Here is an 18,094-nt window from a genome sequence, read left to right as displayed (position 1 = left end):
ACCAAAGTGATGATGTCCTGGGTACGTGAGACAGGACAACAGCTTCTGCCACATACACCCTCTAAAGCTTATTTGCCAATTCTGCTTTTTCATAGGTTTCTAATTAATTTCATGTTTTAGCTTTATCAATTTACTTCTGTTTTTAAGCTTTCATTTAATGTTCCTCTTTTTAACTTCTTGAGTGATATGCTTACTTTATATCCTTTTACTTTCTTATTTGATAAAAGCATTTCAGATTGGTTATAAGGAATAGTTGAGAAACTAGTTGCAAAAGTGCTTAGCACAGTCTCTATCACAAAGTACTCAACTAATGTTAATTATTTTTATTGAGTACTTGAAGCTGCTTCTGCCTATAGATTTGGCTGTTGATAGGTGGTGTTGCCATTATAATTATTTCCCAAGGGTTCTGTAAATTGCAGTTTTGGTTTCCTCTTTGAACCATGGAATCTTTTTTTTTTTTTAAAGATTTTTATTGGGGAATTGGGGGATGGGAACAGTGCTGGGGAATTGGGGGAAGGGGAACAGACAAGTTGCTGTCCTTTTGTTCTTCAGTCTAGTTGTGGAGGACGTTGCTTCACTGGCCCAAGTTGGCACCATCATTGCGCTCTTCCCGGGTGAGGCAGATCAGTCCCAGCTTCTGGACGGCTGCTCACTGCGGCTGCTGGCCGCTCACGCTGGCTGCTGGCTACACACGGTAGCCCATGGCAACCCACTGCCACAGGGGCTGCAGCCTACGCCGTCGCCAGCGACCCACTTGGCAGCCCAGCTCCAGGTTGAGCTGTTGTTCAGCATCTTAGCTGTAGAGGGCAGTGTCACTGGCCCTCATATGTGGGATCCGAACCGGGGCCCTCTGGCATCCCAAGCGAGTTCTTAACCATCGCGCCACTCGGCCAGCCCCTGGAATCTTTTAAAGAATGTTTGTTTTCATACTGTTACTGGAGAGTGGGCCCTTCTCAGAGAAATGTCTAGGCTTGGTTTTCACACCAGGGCTCGAACCCCAGAGGTGTCCAAACTGGATTCCCAGACTACGGGTTGAACCTGGGCTTTATGCAAAATTGGGAATCTTAGCCATTCTGGCTTGAATCTCACACCAGGGGTCAAACCTGGCGGTGTCTAGGCTAGTTTCCCAAACTGGGGGTCGAGCCTGGGCCTTCAAGTAAAACTGGGACTCAGTCGCCCTGGCTTGGCTGTCACACTGGGGGTTGAACCCAGCAGAGCCGGGGCTAGATTCGCAGACCAGGGGTCAAACCCAGGCTTTCGAGCAAAACTGGGAATCTTAACCATGCAGCCTGCCAGACGACAGGCCCTCATTGGCGCAGTGTCCAGGTTCTTGGCGTCTCAAGCAAAGAAGTGAATGACATATCAAGGTAAAGTAGTGAAAGAGCAGTTTATTAGAAGAAAAAGTACACTTTAAAGAAACAGAAGCAAGCCCGAGCAGAAGGCAGTGGCTCAAGGGCTATTATTAGAAGAGAAAGTACTCTCCAAAGAGTTTGGAGTGGGCCGAGCGAAAGAAGAGGCTCAAAAGGCCCTGACTGACCAGGACTTGGAGTTTTCATCCCCTTTTTCTCTAGAATGGGCTGTTCCTCTCTGGGCGTGGGACCACTTGATTGACGCCTGTGATTGACAAGAGGCTATTACCTCATCTTTTTAGACTGCACATGTTCCTTCCCAGGATTCAGTCTGTTATAATTATGTTAAGGAACTTCTGGGTATATGTATGATATAATGGTGGTATAATGAAGCCCAGGTGAAATGAAGGTCGTTGTGGCCTTTACTGCACAGGTGTGAGTGACTGGTCTAATCTAGTTGGGTATTTTGTACCCATTTGTTTCCTCGCAGGGGTGGGTAATTGCAATGAAAAGGGAAGTTTTGGGTGGAGAGGGGAGGTCTTTTGGGCGGTCTCATTCTGTGGGTTGTGTTGGACATGCAGGAATGCAGAGACCCGATGCCCACCTCTAACTGCCTGCCTTGTTTTCCCCTTGAGAGACGTGATCCCCATGAAATCTCTATGGGAAGTTGAGGGGTAGGAGGTCTTTTCTTCTGTATCTGCTTCCTACTGGGCAGGAGCATAGAGGCGTCCCTGCCTATTGGAGGATTCACAGAACTCTGACCCTAGCTGATCTCAGATGAGAGGAAAAGGTCTCTAGATCTGGCTGGAAGACCATGTTGGCTTCTTTGGTTGCGACTGGCAATCTTGTTGTGGTATAAACTGTATCTCCAAGACCCCTGAATGAGGAACAATAGATTGTAATTGGCGCCACTCAGGTGGCGCCAATTGTCCAGGAGCTGGGCCCAGAATGGGTTTGGAAAGAATCATTAGGCTTACTGGCCTGGGAAAATGTTAAAACCTATTTAGTCTCTGGGATGGAATTGTCCAAGAGTTAGGTCTGAAATGGCTCAGGGGATGTTGGGAAGTCACAGGCGTTTAAGTAGTTATCTGAAGCAGGGGTAGGAGATTTCTATGATTCAGATGAAAAACAATCTATTGTTTATGATTAAGAAACTGAGTTACACAACAATCAAGAAGCAGGGAGATAGGAGACTTCTATGATTCAGGTTAGTAGCAATCTATAGGATTCAGAAACTGATTAGAAAAGTAATCAAAGCCAGGAGCTAAGGAACTAAGAAACTAGGGAGAAGGACACTTAACATTTCTATAGGAAAGAAAACTTAAAAGTTTTTCAGTGGGGGGCTACTTGTTTGGCCTGTTATGAAAGTGTTGGCTTAACGAGCAGAGCTCAAAGCTATTGATACGAGGTGGCTACTTGATAGAAAATCCGTCCACTCTATGGAGCCTGTGGTCATTTAACCAGTTATTGAGGTGACGTTAATTGTCCAGGAGCTGGGCCCAGAACGGGTTGGGAAGAACATTAGGCTTCAATGATTACAATCAACAAGTATAAGTCACAAGTTTCAGGATAATTATCTAAAGCAGGAGGTAGGAGGTAAAGAACTGAGAAAAAGGAAACTTTAAGGAAAAGGAAACTTAAAATTCCTATAGGAAAGAAAACTTAAGTTTTTCAGTGGGAGGGCTACTCGCTTGGTCCGTATCAATACCAAGTAGTTGGGACATTTTTTTTTTACATATTTTTTTCAATTTCTAGTTTAGAACTGTGGTATAGGGTATAGTTATATGTAATTTCTGTGTTTGGAATTTAGTTAGGATTTTTTGGTGGTTTAATATGTAATCAGTTTTAAAAGCTATTCCATAGTCACTAAAAAAAGATAGTGTATTTGTGGGCGCCCACGTATTGCATCCTCCCAGGTTAGGAAATGTTTACACAACCACATACCAGGAAAGTGGCACACCCCAAATCTACTGGGACAGAGGTTCCTGCATTCAGGGTTCTTGGACCTCGCCTATGTACCTCCTCACCCAACTGTTCATCTGTGTGCTTTATAATGTTAAAAGATAAACTGAAGCATATTAAAAGTATGGAGAACTTATGTGAACAAAAATCATTTGAAATTGCGAAGTGCCAAACTGGAAGTGGTAAGGAGCATTCTGCCAATATATGTAAGGGAATGACTTATATAGAGAGGGTATAGAAGCAAAGGAAGGAGATTACTTGATTGGCTATTGCTTAAAGCCTAGTTGTTGTTTAAGAGTGGCTCTCCCTAGGTTTTGATTTTGGTAACCTTGAGGCATTTACAGGCTTAGATTTTGGTTTGTTTACATTAGATCCACCTCAGTCTAATGACTTCCTTGTTTAATTAATTTAACAATAATAAATGAAAAGACTAAATATAGAATTTCCCTGAGTTCCATGAGTTATTCTACCAAATTATGGAACCTGGTTGGGGGACAGGGATGTGGGAATCCCTGACTTTGTAGCCAAGTTGGACAGAAGTGTGAGTAACCTGGGGACCCAATACTTGAGACTGATGTGTAAAGAGAGGACAGTCATATGGGACTGAGCCTAAAATTGTGGAGACTGGTGCTAATTCTGTATATTTAATGTCAGAATTGAATTTAATTGAACTGAAATGAATTATAGGGCATCCAGTTAGTGTCAAGGGAATCAAAGAATTGGTTGGAGTGAGGGGGAAAAAAAAACCTCTCATGCTTCGAAAAGATAAAAATCTACTTTTAGTGTATGTGTTTGTTAATATTTTCTAAATATTTGCTATTTAGACTGTAAGGATTAGACCAGACCTATCCCTACCCAGCCTGTTGATGGTGGTGCCACATAGAAATCAGACATGATGTGTTGCTTTGAAACAAGGCTCTTTATTGCTGCTGCTGCTTTTTGTTTGTAGTGGTTGCTCATGCCTGGGCCTTTCTGCCTGGCTTCTCACAAAGCTACTGTGCTGCCGTGCTTAAAAGGACTCGATTGGAACCCTTTCCAGGGCCAGGGACTGTCCCAGGGCCTGCCCTTGTCTCCATACTTTGCCTTGCAAATTGGGAGTGTCTCAAGATTTTCTCTTCTGTTGTCACAGATGAAAATCACTCCAAAGTCTTTCTCCAGTCTAGAACCATCTGAACTTCATTTAGTGTAAATGCATTCATCGACAGAAAGGGCCCAATTCTTCTTCACGACAATGCCTGATGGCACATCGCACAACCAACCCTTCAAAAGTTGAATGAATTGGGCTACGAAGTTTTGCCTCATTCACCATATTCAACTGACCTCTTGCCAACTGACTACCACTTCCTTCAAGCATCTCGACAACTTTTTGCAGGGAAAACACTTCCACACCCAGCAGGATGCAGAAAATGCTTTCCAAGAGTTCGTCAAATCCCGAAGCATGGATTTTTATGCTACAGGAATAAACAAACTTATTTCTTTTCTTTCTTTTTTTTTTTTTAGCTGACCCATCCTGCCACCTGTTGGCAACTCAGCGGCAGCTTTGCTCAGGACAGGACTCAAACTGCTGTTGCTCAGAGCTTGCACTCTTGAGTGAGCTCTTAACCAACTGAGCCACTCGGCCGGCCCCAAACTTATTTCTCATTGGCAAAAATGTGTTGATTGTAGTGGTTCCTATTTTGATTAATAAAGATGTGTTTGAGCCTAGTTATAATGATTTAAAATTCAGGTCCAAAACCGCAATTATTTTGTATCAACCTAATAATTTTGCTGTCCTTAATCGTTTTTATCACTGTAACCATAGTATGGGGCCAACTGTGTGTGTGTCTTTAGGGACAATTGGAGAAGGGAGCTGGGAGGATTTTTCTGGTTAGGGCCACCCTTGGGGTGAGAGTGAATGGTCAGGGCAGGGCCAGAGGAGAAGGGAAAACAAGGTGAGTTCTTGACCTCTCCTAAGGATTAAGGGTTGTAAGACCCATGCCCAGGTTCTAGACAGAGTTAAATTTCCTATTCAAAAGAATCACCCAAATGGTAGAATTTCAGGCACTGGGCAGACTGTCAAGTAAACATTTTGTAGCAGATGGTAGGGATTAAAAGAATAGTCTACATTGTGGAGCGTACAGGTGCCCGCTGAGCCACATAGGAGGATGGTGCTCTCAGCTCACTGGGTGACTCAAAGAGAAAGTGGCAGTTACCTCCTTCTGCCCTGGGGCAGGGACCCACACTATGCCTGAGGCCAACTGAACTTACTCTATTGGTTTGGTTGTACCTGGCAGTCAAGAATTAATGGTGCTCCTAAGACCATCCCTTGGTCAACATTACAGAGTACAGATCAGAGGAAGCAGATGAGTGCCAGGGGCAATTGTAAAGAAGTCAGTGTGTAGCAACGACTTTTCCTGAATGTGCAGACCTTGCCTCTGCGCTGTTTCATTCAGCAAGGTTCAGACACTCAGAGAGTAATGTCTAATAGAAATATAATGTGAGCCACATACAGAAATTTAAATGTTCTAATAGCCACTTTAATATAATAGTAATATAAAGGTAAAAAGGAAACAGGTGAAATATATTAATATATTTTTAAAAAGATTTTATTGGGGAATTGGGGGTGGGGAACAGACAAGTTACTGTCCTTTTGTTCTTCAGTCTAGTTGTGGAGGATGTCGCTTCACTGGCCCATGTTGGTATCATCATTGCGCTCTTCCCAGGTGAGGCAGATTGGTCGCCGGCCTCTGGACAGCTGCTCACAGCGGCTCTCAGCCGCTCACGCTGGCTGCCAGCCACTCACGGTAGCTTTATAGCAGCCCACTTTAGCTCCACTGCAGCCTATGCTGTTACCGGCGACTCATGGCAGCCCAGCTCTAGGTGGAGCTATTGTTCACCATCTTAGCTGTAGAGGGCACAGTGTCACTGGCCCTCACATGGGATCCCAACTGGTGCCCTGCTGCTCAGAGCTGGTGTCCCAAGCCAACTCTTAACCAACATGCCACTCTGCCGGCCCGGAATATATTAATTTTAATAATATATTTTATTTACCTACTATATCTTAAATATTACCATTTCAATGCATAGTCAATACTAAAATTATTGAGCTATTTTAATTCTATTTTGTTTTGCACTAAGTCTTTGAAATTTGGGTGCATTTCACACTTGTGGCATACCTAAATTCAGACTGGCCACGTTTCAAATGCTCAATAGTTGCATGTGGCTACCATATTGGATAGTGCAGCTCTAAGACATCCAGGGATAATTATAATAGGAAGCATTTATGAAACAACTACTATCACATGTATTAAATCACTTAATCCTCATAGCAATACTCTGAGGTACTTGCTACCTACTAAAGAATGAGTATCCCTTGGTTTCTGGCCCTCTTTCTCCATCTTTAAAAAGCCAGTGATGGAGCACTTTCTGTCTTTGATCCCGCTTCCTCTACTTTCATCATCACCTGGATTTCTTCTGATGCTGACTTCTCCTGAGTCCCTTTTGTAAGGATCCTAGTGATGACATCAGGCCCACCTGGATAACCCAGGAAAATCTTTAATTTAATCACATCTGCAAAGTCTCTTTCGCCATATAACGTAATCTTTACAGGTTCTGGAATTAGGGTATGGACATCTTGGGGGGGACATTATTCAGTCTACATAGAGGGTGACTTTATTTTCGTAATCATGTAGGGAAACCACAGTTTTTCCACTTCCTCTCCGCGTTGTCTGTGTAGTCAGCTCACCCTGCTCATAGAAAAGACCTATTTCCTTTGCTTCATCAAATCTGAAGCACCGGCTGCTGCTGGAAGAAGCATGGCCTTGCTTCTCCTGGCATCTCTGTTCTTCCTCTGCTCTGGTCTCTTACTGCTGTGAATGACTCTGCTCGGATTTATGTGTGTCTCTTCCTCTGAGAGGGCTGAAAATTTGTGAGGAGCCCTTCTTCCTACATTTTGCTTCTCATTTTGGGTAAAACTGGCCAGAACCACTGACCAGAGGCGGTACCCCTGATCTCTTAGAAGGGACTTGAAAGGTCATCTAACCTGCCACCCCACTCCTGCCCTACCACTACTCTGCTCTACTGTGTCCACACCAACATTGACTTTCAAGCTTGACCTCTCAAGCAAGTCATTTCTTTCCTAACAATGATCTTACAAGTTAATTTATTAAAGTCCTTTAGTTGCAAGTAATAGAAACCTACTTGAATAACTTATGGGGAAAAAGAAAAAGAGGCAGTCAGAAAACCTCTCTTAGGGAGATATGATCTCTTGCTTTTCTTGGCAACCTGAGGACTCCTTCCCTAGGAAAGGGAGACATTCTCGGTTCACCTCTGACTCCCAGCACATATTCAGTTGTGATTCTTCAGTCCATAGCTCCTCAAATACCCGCTTGCCGTATGTGCATCACTTCACCTGAAGAATAAGGACTCAGAGACCTATGACGGTGTGTGGGCACACACTGGGCAGGAGGGCAAGTCAGTAAAAGAAGAGCCTGGCCAGGGTGCTAATGACTGACCAAGACACTGGGATATGAACTGGAACTTCAGTGTTGTTATATTTAATGTGTGTGTGTGTGTGTGTGTGTGTGTGTGTGTGTGTGTATGTGTGTGTATACAGATATACCTAACAGTACACAAAGTTTGGGCACCTACTATGTGCTAGAAATTGTGCTAGCGTTAAGAGGTGTCTTTATTCTGCCTTAAAATTTCCTGTGAAAGACAAAGGATTGCAGGACAGTTTGATAAATGCTGTAAGAGTTGTCAGTATTGGGTACAAAAACAGCACAAAGAGGCATGATTTCCTGTGCTTGGTTGTGCCCAGGAAACCTTTACAGCAGCAGTTCTCAACCTTTCACAGGGGTTGCCTTAGATCATCGGAAAACACATATTTTCGATGGGCTTAGGAACGGAGACACTGTTCCTCTATCCGTCTCCAGGCCCACATGCAGATATGCCCACATACGAGTACCCGGCAACCCTTGTGAAAGGGTTGTTCAACCCCCAAAGGGGTCGCAACCCACAGGTTGAGAACCACTGCTTTACAGAGAAGGGGATATTTGAAGTAGTCTTAATAAGAATTCAAAGATAACTAGGAAGTGTGTGCGTGTGTGTGTGTGTGTGTGTGTGTGTGTGTATGTGTGTGTGTGGTGGGGTGGGGAGTCCTGGGGAGTGGAGAAGAGTGTTTCAGGAAGAAGAAATTATAGGGCCTCAGACCTTGATGTGACAGCACTGGAGTTTAGAGAAGAGCAGATAGTTCTGCATAGCTGTCAGGAGGGGACTGGGCGGGGGCAGGGGATGAGAATCATAGTGGAGCACAGGCTGAATTGGAAGAAACTTAAGTCTTTTTATTTTATCTTGTAAGGGACCAGACATCTTAGAAAGAATAAAAGCAGAAGCATGACAAGGTTTGAATGTGAGAAGGAGGACTCTAACAGTGTGGAGGATGGATTAAGGGCAGGGAGACTGGGGGCAGTTGAGGTCAGTTAAGAAAAGCAGAGACCAAGACAAAAGTCGACATGTAAGAGTCACAGGGGAAGCCCTGCACATGTGATGGATAAAGAGGAAAAGAAGCAGTAGCCTGGAAGAACCTTCAAACCTTACATAATGCAGGTGCGACACCTGTGAAAGGAGAATGGGATTGAGGGAAGCGTGGGTAGGAGAAGCCTCTGACCACAGTGTAGCTCTAGCTCTGAGAAATCTCAGCCAGGCTGATGGGGTGTCCCAGGGCTGACGGGGTGCCTCTTAGCAATGTTCTATGTCATGCACAAATGGCCTATCTCTGGTACCCTCTGTGCTAAGTCACTGTCTGGGAGCCACTTGGGGACACTGCAGATCTAGAGGTGCAGCGGCTAGAGGCTGTCAGCCAGCTAGGCTCCTTGCACACTTTCCGGCCAGCATGGAGATGACTGTAGCAGCCCAGTATGAACTAAGGCAATAACTGGGGAATGGAAAAGAGACACGAAAGACGGGTTACCTCATTAGCACCCCTGGTCTGGGCAGGCTGCTTTCTGCCAGCCTCCTGGAAGGGTTTAAGCTATTCTCCCTGTGGGTGTGGTTGCAGCGCCCCTTTCTCCATTTTTCTTGAGCATACCACAAGCTTGGTAGCTGTCTTAGTCAGCTTGAGTCGCCATAATTAATACCACAGGCTGGGGGCTTTAAACAACAGATTCATTTTTTCATAGTTCTGGAGGCTAGAAGTCCAAGATCAATGGTTGGTTTCTCTCGAGGACTCTCTCCTTGGCTTGTAGATGCATGCATTTTCTCTGTGTCCTCACATGGTCTTCCCGCTGTATGTCTGTGACCTAATCTCTTCTTATAAGGACACCAGTCATATTGCATTAGGACCAACCCTAATGACTTCATTTTAACTTAATTACCTCTTTAAAGACCCCCATCTCCAAATACAGCCACATTCTGAGGTCCTGGGGTTAGGATTTCAATGTATGGATTTGGGGGAGACAATTCAGCCCACAACAGTGAATTATCTCATCTCTTATTGTGCTGAGGCTGAGGCCATTTTACTAGATTGTTTCCACTTTTCTTTCTATTCCTTAGGACTTTTCTGCGTGTCCAATTTCTATTGTTTTTTTCCTTTACTCTTCTCACATTGCTTGATCAGCTTCTGCTTTCTACCTCCTTAAGGGTCCTGTCCTATCAATTATTCAGCATCTCCCATCCCTCCCCTGTTTACCAGTGTACTCAGGGCTACTACATCATTAAAATACTTTCTTCCAAAGTTGTTGCCTCGCCTCACCTTTCCCCTCCCAATATAGTCTGAGCAAGATGGCATGCCCTTCCCCACTGTTTTCTGATCATCTGGTTTATTCTCGGTGCAGTTATGTTGTTTTATATAAATGTATAAAATATATAGGTTTGTTCTTAAGCATAATGTGCTTATGCCGAACAGATTGTTTTCAAACTTTTTTTTTTTAAAGATTTTATTGGGGAGCTGGGGGAGGGGAACAGACAAGTTGCTGTCCTTTTGTTCTTCAGTCTAGTTGTGGAGGGTGCCACTTCACTGGCCCATGTTCGTATTATGATCATTGCGCTCTTCCCGGCTGAGGCAGTCGGTCACCAGCCATTGGACGGCCGCTCACAGCAGCTCACGGCAGTTCTTGCCGACTGCCGGGCATTCACAGCAGCCCAGCTCCAGGTTGAGCTGTTGTTCACCATCTTAGCTGTACAGGATGCAGCATCACTGCCCATGTGGGAACCGAACCAGCGGCCCTGCTGCTCAGAGCTCGCACTCCCAAGACAACTCTTAATCAACTGAGCCACTCGGCCGGCCCCAGCTTATTTTTTCACTTAATAAATGTCCTTGAGATATTTTTTACATTAGTATACACAGATCTATCATACTTTAGTTGGTGCTAGTGGTTTGGAGGTTGGTGGAGATGTTCGTATTCTTCTCTGGAAAAGCAGTAACATCAGGCCTGAGTTTCAGCTTTGTTGGTGAGCAGGGCCATCACCCCAGAATGGCAGCTTACCTAGGGTAATGTCAAGGGAGGAAAGCTGCCTGGCTGGGAGGCTTGCTGGGAAATGTCTTGGCTTTAGATATAAACCTATTTGCTATGGGCTGAATTGTACCCACCCCATCCAAATTTATATGTTGAAGCCCTAACCCCCAGCATCTCAGAGTGTGACCATATTTGAATATGGGATCTTTAAATAGGTAATTACATCAAAATTGGGTCTTTAGGGTAGTCTTAATGCAATGTGACTGGTGTGTTTATAAGAAAAGGAAATTTGGACATAGACACACAGAGGGAAGACACAGGGAGAAGACAGCCATCTCTAAGCCAAGGAGAGAGACCTGGAATAGATCCTTCCCACATGGCACTCAGAGGAACCAAACCTGCCGACATCTTCATCATGGACTTCTAGTTTTCAGAACTGTGAGAAAAAAAATCTGTTGTTTGGAACCCCCAGTCTGTTGCATTTTGTTACAGAAGCCCTAGAAAACTAATACACTACTGTAGTAGGTAGTCTCTTTCAGATTGCAAGAAAAAGAGATAGGCTCGGGCTTAGAAGAGCTTGAGTAATGAGGATTTATTTTAAGGCTACAGGACAAGTAATAAAACTGTCTCAACTGTCTGATAGCCAGGACTCACAGAAGAGTGGGAATTAGTTGACAGTGACTCTGGCTGCGCAGGCAGTGGTGGTTCCCCACAAAGTGGATGCCTGCATGAGAGGTAAGCATTTTCTTTGCTCAGATTCACTCTCTCTTGTGTCTTTACTTCTACTTACGTTTCTGTTCCTTCTGCTTTCACTGCTCTTTTACTCTCTGCTTCCTATTCAAAGCTTCTCAAGAGAGAATCTAATTGGGAAACAGCACTCTATGATACAGCTCTCTCTCATAAATCTAGTCTAGCCAGTCCTCAATCCTTGGTCCAATAAATTACATCCAAGGTAGCAAGATCATAAAACTCAAGCAATGTTAAATTTTGCTAGAGTATTAAGACAAAATTGATTTCTCCTGAAGAGGCCATGTATTTGGTAGGCACTTATAATATCAAACACTTCTATCCGAGTTCATGTATTCCAGCATGGCCTTGGGAAGATGTATTAGTCTGCCAGGGCTGCCATAACAAACCACCACAGACTGGGTGGCTTAAACGATAGACATTTATTTTCTCATAATTCTGGAGGCTAGAAGTTTAAGACCAGAGTTGGTTTCCTCTGCACCCTCTCTCCTTGCCTTGCAGACTGTCACCCTTTTGCTGCCTCTTTCCAGGGTTGTCTGTCTGTGCATAAGCACTCCTGGTGTCTTAATCTCCTCTTCGTATAAAGGTACCAGTCATATTGGATTAGGCCCCACCCTAACAGCCTCATTTTAACTTAATTACCTCTTTAAATGTCCTATCTCCATTCTCAGGTACTGGGATTCAGGGCTTCAACATATGAATTTGGGGGGAGGGGGTGCAGTTCAGCCCACAACTGAGGGTAAGCAGTATCCTGCCTCTGCTAACCCTCTTACACTCCAAGAGGTCCTTATCCTTTGGTTTAGGTGTTGGTGCTCCTTCCTGGGATTTTTGTTCCTGCCATCTGACAAGGAAAAGGAAAATCAGATGGGTTCGAGTTATGGACACAGAGTAATGGAGGAAGACATAAGAAGAGTTGGAGAAGGGCCGGCTGAGTGGCTCAGTTGGTCAAGAGTTTGCTTAAGAGCACGAGCTCTGAGCAATAGGGATGCTGGTTCGATTCCCACATGGGCCAGTGAGCTTCGCCTGAGCTGAGCTGCTGCTGAGCTACCAACAGGTGGCAGGATGGCTCAGCTGGTGAGAGCACGTGCTCCTAATGACAAGATAGCCTGCTTGATGGTGGGCTACGCCCATCCATGGCTGGGACTGAACTCAGCACCTTGAGCTGAGCTGCTGCCTGGATGGCTCGAGCGTGTTCTCTTAACAGCAAGATTGCCAGTTCGACTCTCGCATGAAAGAAAAAAACAGAAGAGTTGGAGAGTGACAAGTGAACATATTAAATAGGCTGAGTTGTCAAATAGGGCTAATCTGAGGATTAGAACTTAATCCTTAATCATCAGGAGTCTCTATTGTCCATCAAGGAGGAAGCAGGCAGGCACTTGAGCAATGTTGTTGGGTATCCTTCTATTGCTAGTCACTTTCAAGAGAGAACAAAGGTAGCCATGAGATGAAAAGACAGGAGATACCAAGGCTGGTGGAAGGGGTTAGGGATATGGTAAATGGAAAGAGGCTGGGAAGAAGGTGAGAAGGTGGGTCTTTCTGATTAAGAGTAGAACCAAGGGCTCAGTTCATTGTGAGAAGATATCTGTGCTCCAGAAGCCCATCTGGAGCTGTGCCTAGGAATCATTGCTCTAATGCGGGGGTCGGCAAACTGCGGCTCACGAGCCACATGCAGCTCTTCGGGTACGTTCCGTCTCAAAAGTTTGCCGATCCCTGGAAGAGCCAATCCTGTCCCTCACAACAATTTAAAAACTATTCGAGAGCCATAAATATATTTTTACATAATCACCATTATGTGAATAATATCCTTTAAAAATTTTGTAGGGGCTGGCCAAGTGGCTCAGTTGGTTAAGAGCGCGAGCTCTGAGCAACAGGAACACCAGTTCGATACCCACATGGGCCAGTGAGCTGCGCCCGAGCTGAGCTGCCACTGAGCTGCCAACAGGTGACAGAATGGCTCAGTGGTTAGAGCACGTGCTCCTAACAACAAGGTTGCCGGTTCAACTCCTGAATGGGATGGTGGGCTACGCCCACCCACAACTAAGATTGAACATGGCATCTTGAGCTGAGTGGCCGCGAGCTGCTGATGGGCAGCTGGATGGCAACTGCACTTGGAGCTGAGCTAGCTGTGCCCTCTACAATTTAAGATTGAAGAAAAACAACTTGGCCGTTCCCCTTCTATAATTCCCAACACTGTTCCCCTTCCCCAATTCCCCAATAAAATCTTTTTAAAAAATTTTTATAAATGAAACTATGATAGTTTTATTTTTATTTTCAATTTTACTTCAGAGCCACATGTACATACCCACAGGGCCGCATGTGGCTCGCGAGTCGCAGTTTGCTGACCCCTGCTCTAGTGGGTGGTTAGGGATGAGCTCTCAGCCGTAAAAGACATGGGAAACAACAGAAGACACATGTTGCTGATTAACCGTAAACTTCCTTTGCCTTGGTGTTGCTCAGAGGGTGCCAAACTTCTCTCTGATCCTTATTTTCCACTAACTCCTCACTCCTACTTTATGCCCCATTCAGACCTGACCATCTAATATTTCCTGTGGTTTCCTATCTCTGTTCATTCCAGTTCCTTCATATACAATTTATTTCTCTTATAACTGTCTCCAAATCCCTTCTCAATACCAGTTGAGCACTCCAGCTGGGTGGGCTCTCTCCCTTCTTTGAACTGTCCTGGTACTCTGACCCTTTGTGTTTCCATTTATGTTTTTACCGCATGGCTAGATGGCCTGGGAATGAAGACTGCCGGGTGCAATTTTGGGTCCCCAGTTTCACTTAGCACAGTGCCTTACATATAGTAGAATTAAATAGATCTTTGTTGAGTTGAATGGAAATAGAAAAAGATTGCCTTATGTTATTTTCTTTAGGTCATTCATGGTAAAGAGTCCCAGGAGAGTGTCTTTTGGTCAAGAAAATATTTTTTGGCTACTGTACTTTGACTCTTAACTCCTGCCCTTTGAAGCTTAGATTGATTTAAATCCCTTTGCTTTTACACACTTAAGCTTGCGTATTTACCAAAATGAGCTCGTAACTTCAACTAAGCCTGCTTTACGCAAGAAGATTTACATTTCTTTTCTGAACATTTACAAACATATTAGAACAGTTTCTAAACAGAGATATGTTGTGGTTTCATCTTCCTAGCAGTATTTGCATATTAAAAGAAGAACTGGGAAAAGGCAGTGACAACTAAAAAGAAATCAATAGAATTTCATGTAAGGAGGAGGTGGGGGGGGGCAGGGAGATGTGATTAAGAGTGGCTTCTTTTTTTTTTTTTCCTAAGATTTTATTGGGGAATTGGGGAAGGGAAACAGACAAGCTGCTGTCCTTTTGTTCTTTAGTCTAGTTGTGGAGGACACTGCTTCACTGGCCCATGTTGGAATTATGATCATTGCGCTCTTCCCGGCTGAGGCAGTCAGTTGCTGGCCATTGGACAGCTGCTTATGGCGGCTCATGGCAGCTCTCGCCGGCCGCCGGCCCCTCACACTGGCTGCCAGCCACTCACGATAGCTCTCGGCAGTCCACTGCAGCAGGGGCTGCAGCCTACACCATCGCTGGCCACTCACGGCAGCCCAAGCTCCAGGTGGAGCTGTTGTTCACCATCTTAGCTGTAGAGGGCGCAGCATCACTGGCCCTCATGTGGGATCCGAACCGGGGCCCTGCTGCTCAGAGCTGGCGTCCCAAGCCAACTCAACCAACTGAGCCACTCGGCAGCCCGAGAGTGGCTTCTTCAAGCATACTGCCTAGGTAGCCTTCTAGAAACTCCTCCCCTACCCACACCAGGTTTGCAAGATTTTTTACCAATGGCCATGCTAAGTGAGCCTCGAAATCAGAAAACTGAACATGACCAAATGAAAATTAAAAGGAAATAATACTGACAGCATTGATGAGACACATTTAATCACATATAGAGTTCATGTAGCACCTGAGGATAAATAAGCATAAACGAATCCCCTATTCCACAAAACCAAAAGCAATCTGTATTTTCACACAGTTAAATTAAGTATGTTCTGGGGTAGGGTTTGGGAAAAGGTGATTTGGAGTGGGAGAAGCACCACTTCCTGCAAGGGGAGAGAGCTAGTTACTGCTCAGTGTGTATTTTTGCAAGGAAACATTGCTTTCTTTTATAGTAGCAAAATTCAGAGCCACTGAAGTTGGTCGTAGAACAAGGATCTCCTGGTGGGGAGGGTCCACTGGACCACACAGACCCGAGGTGCTCTCTGCTTTTGAGGTTCACCCTCTCTGGAGGCTCTCCTTGCTTACTACTGTTGGTGTCTACCATGCTGAGCTTTGGGGAACTCTGTTTCCCCTTCAACATGCAGCTGATAGGCTAAAATCTTTAGACAAGTCTTTACTAAAGACTAGGGAAAGCAAAAGAGAAACTGTAAAAAAGGAGTACTAGGAATCTGTCTCATAAGATATAATTTAGACACCTTTAGCTGACTCCCTTCTTAGTTCCTGGTCTGTCTGGATACCAGCCTAGCATCTTTCTCCCAGGTGACTATAATTGTCCATTTACCTCCTTCAAGTTGGAGCTAGGCGCCTGAGAGTTTAGGCGTTCTTTCCGCATGCTGAGATCTACCTCATCAGACCTGTTGGCATGTATGAAGATTTACCTTTTCTCTAATAATTGACACCAAAGTCAATTACTACCTTACAAAGTCCCCCAACCCTACCCTGGTCTCCTCCCTGTTGGGAGGACAAAGTGGTTATCACTTAAGTCCCATCTGGCCTCCTTTCCTTGTTCCTCCTGAAGCAGAGAACGTGGTGAGTGGGGAGAGGTATGCCTGGGGCTGTGCACAATTTTCAGGTGGAGCTGGGGAAGTAGTGGAGACTGGCACTTTCCAAATCTGTGTAGGAAGAGGGATTAAGGGGGCTTACTTATCCTCCTGTATCCACCATTCCCACGTTTAACCACTCTATCTTTCAGGACATCCTTATTGTCGAATCTAATCCCCAGCACTTTTCTCAATTGCAGATCAATGTGATGGAAAGTTTAGTACCTCTTTAATTTCATGTTCCTGTTGTTCCTGTGTGTATGCCTGTGTTCATGTCCCATTCTCACCACTCAGGCTGTTTGGAACTGTCTGTCTGAGGGGACAGTTGTCTGGATGAGTTCACTATAGCCCTTGATTCTGATCAGTCAGTAAAGCTAGGTTTGTCTTACTGAACTCAGGTTTTTGTGCCCATCTGTGCAGTGGTATATTCCAGATTTGAAGGCAAGGAAGGTTTCAGCGTGTCTTCCCTGCTGTGAATGACCCTGGACTTCCCTGTCCTCCTCAGTGACAAACATCTGTGCTTAGACTCATTCTGCATTTCCTTCTTAGCGATTCTCTCATTCACTTCAGGCCTCTTCAGCAAATGAAGTCATAGCCCTGCCAGCAGTGGTTAAAGGATGCTGTGACCAGATCTACTGGGAGTTCGTCACACAGGGGCACAATGAACCTTTCCCCTAGCTGGAGAGAGAACCAACTTCTAGCAGAAAACCCTTCTTTTTGTCTCTGAATTAAGACTGCATCTGCTAACCTCAAACATCTTCCAATACTACCTGGGACCTTGACATGTAACTCAAGGACATGGGCTCAGCCACTTTGTATCTCTTTTATCTTCCACCATCAACAAAATTCAAGCCTATTGTTAGTTGTTAGGCTTTGTGCCTAATCATCCTCTTTTGCCTGAGCTACAGTCTCCTGGACTCTCAATTCCAGAGTCTACTCCTTACCTCTAACTGTTATCATTATGCACTGAGAAACTCAGTTTTTATTTAGGACCTTCAGTTGCCAGGAATGGATCTATACTCAGGTAATTTAGAGGGGTTTATTGAAGGATGCCTGGGGGAAATAAAGAAAATTCGAATCTTTTATTTTATCTAGCTTTTTTTTATTATTGAAAAATACACGTGAATGTGGTAAAAAACATTAAATTTTTTAAAAAGAACAAGGAAGCCCATTGTGAAAACCATGTCTTCCTAATCCTAGCCCATGAATTAACCAGTCTACCCACTATATTTTAAAACTTTTATACATATGCATATGCAAACAAATATATGTGTATATCTTTCATACACAATGGAGGTACGCGGTGCACACAGTTCCACGTGTTGCTTTAAATTTTCTTTCACTAACACTTTATCTTGGGCTAATTTCACATAGCTACTTATAGACCTTTCTCCTTTTTCTCTTGGCTATATTATATTTCATTATGTGATTGGACTATAATTATTTAACCAGCCCCTTATTAATGAACATTTAGTTGTTTTTAATTTTTTGCTGTTATAAACAATATATGTAAATTCGTATAGATTCTACCTTCTGAGCATCACTCATACTCTGCTGGGGATGGAGACGGGCTTGGGGCAGTGATGGAGGATGGGCCTGGGCGAGCCTCTGAGGAGGAAGGTAGGAGGGAACCAGCCTAGGCTTCTCATCCCCGATTCTCACAGGATCTGGACAGGGAGCTGTCACTGGACATGGGGGCTATTGAGTCAGCTTGGACCAAGGCAGGATATAAAGTGTGAAAAATGAGAACCTTTTCAGGAAGAGTAAGACAGCTAAGTGGTTGAAATGATCCTAGCTGGCACTAAACATGTCAGGGAGAAGG

At 44.5% G+C, this 18,094-nt stretch overlaps 2 protein-coding genes across 2 annotated transcripts in view; both read left to right on the top strand.

The window, feature by feature from the left end:
• The window catches only part of SLAMF9 (SLAM family member 9), an 85,033-nt gene that overhangs the window by 35,288 nt on the left and 31,651 nt on the right, over nt 1-18,094 (top strand). The window lies entirely within an intron of this gene.
• Nucleotides 1-18,094, top strand: part of FCRL6 (Fc receptor like 6) — a 34,871-nt gene that overhangs the window by 14,445 nt on the left and 2,332 nt on the right.

This window comes from Hipposideros armiger, unplaced genomic scaffold, assembly GCF_001890085.2.
Source record: "Hipposideros armiger isolate ML-2016 unplaced genomic scaffold, ASM189008v1 scaffold_134, whole genome shotgun sequence".
NCBI classification, from domain to species: Eukaryota; Metazoa; Chordata; class Mammalia; order Chiroptera; family Hipposideridae; genus Hipposideros; species Hipposideros armiger.
Note: the sequence above shows the minus strand (reverse complement) of the source record. Positions and strands in the feature narration are given on the sequence as shown.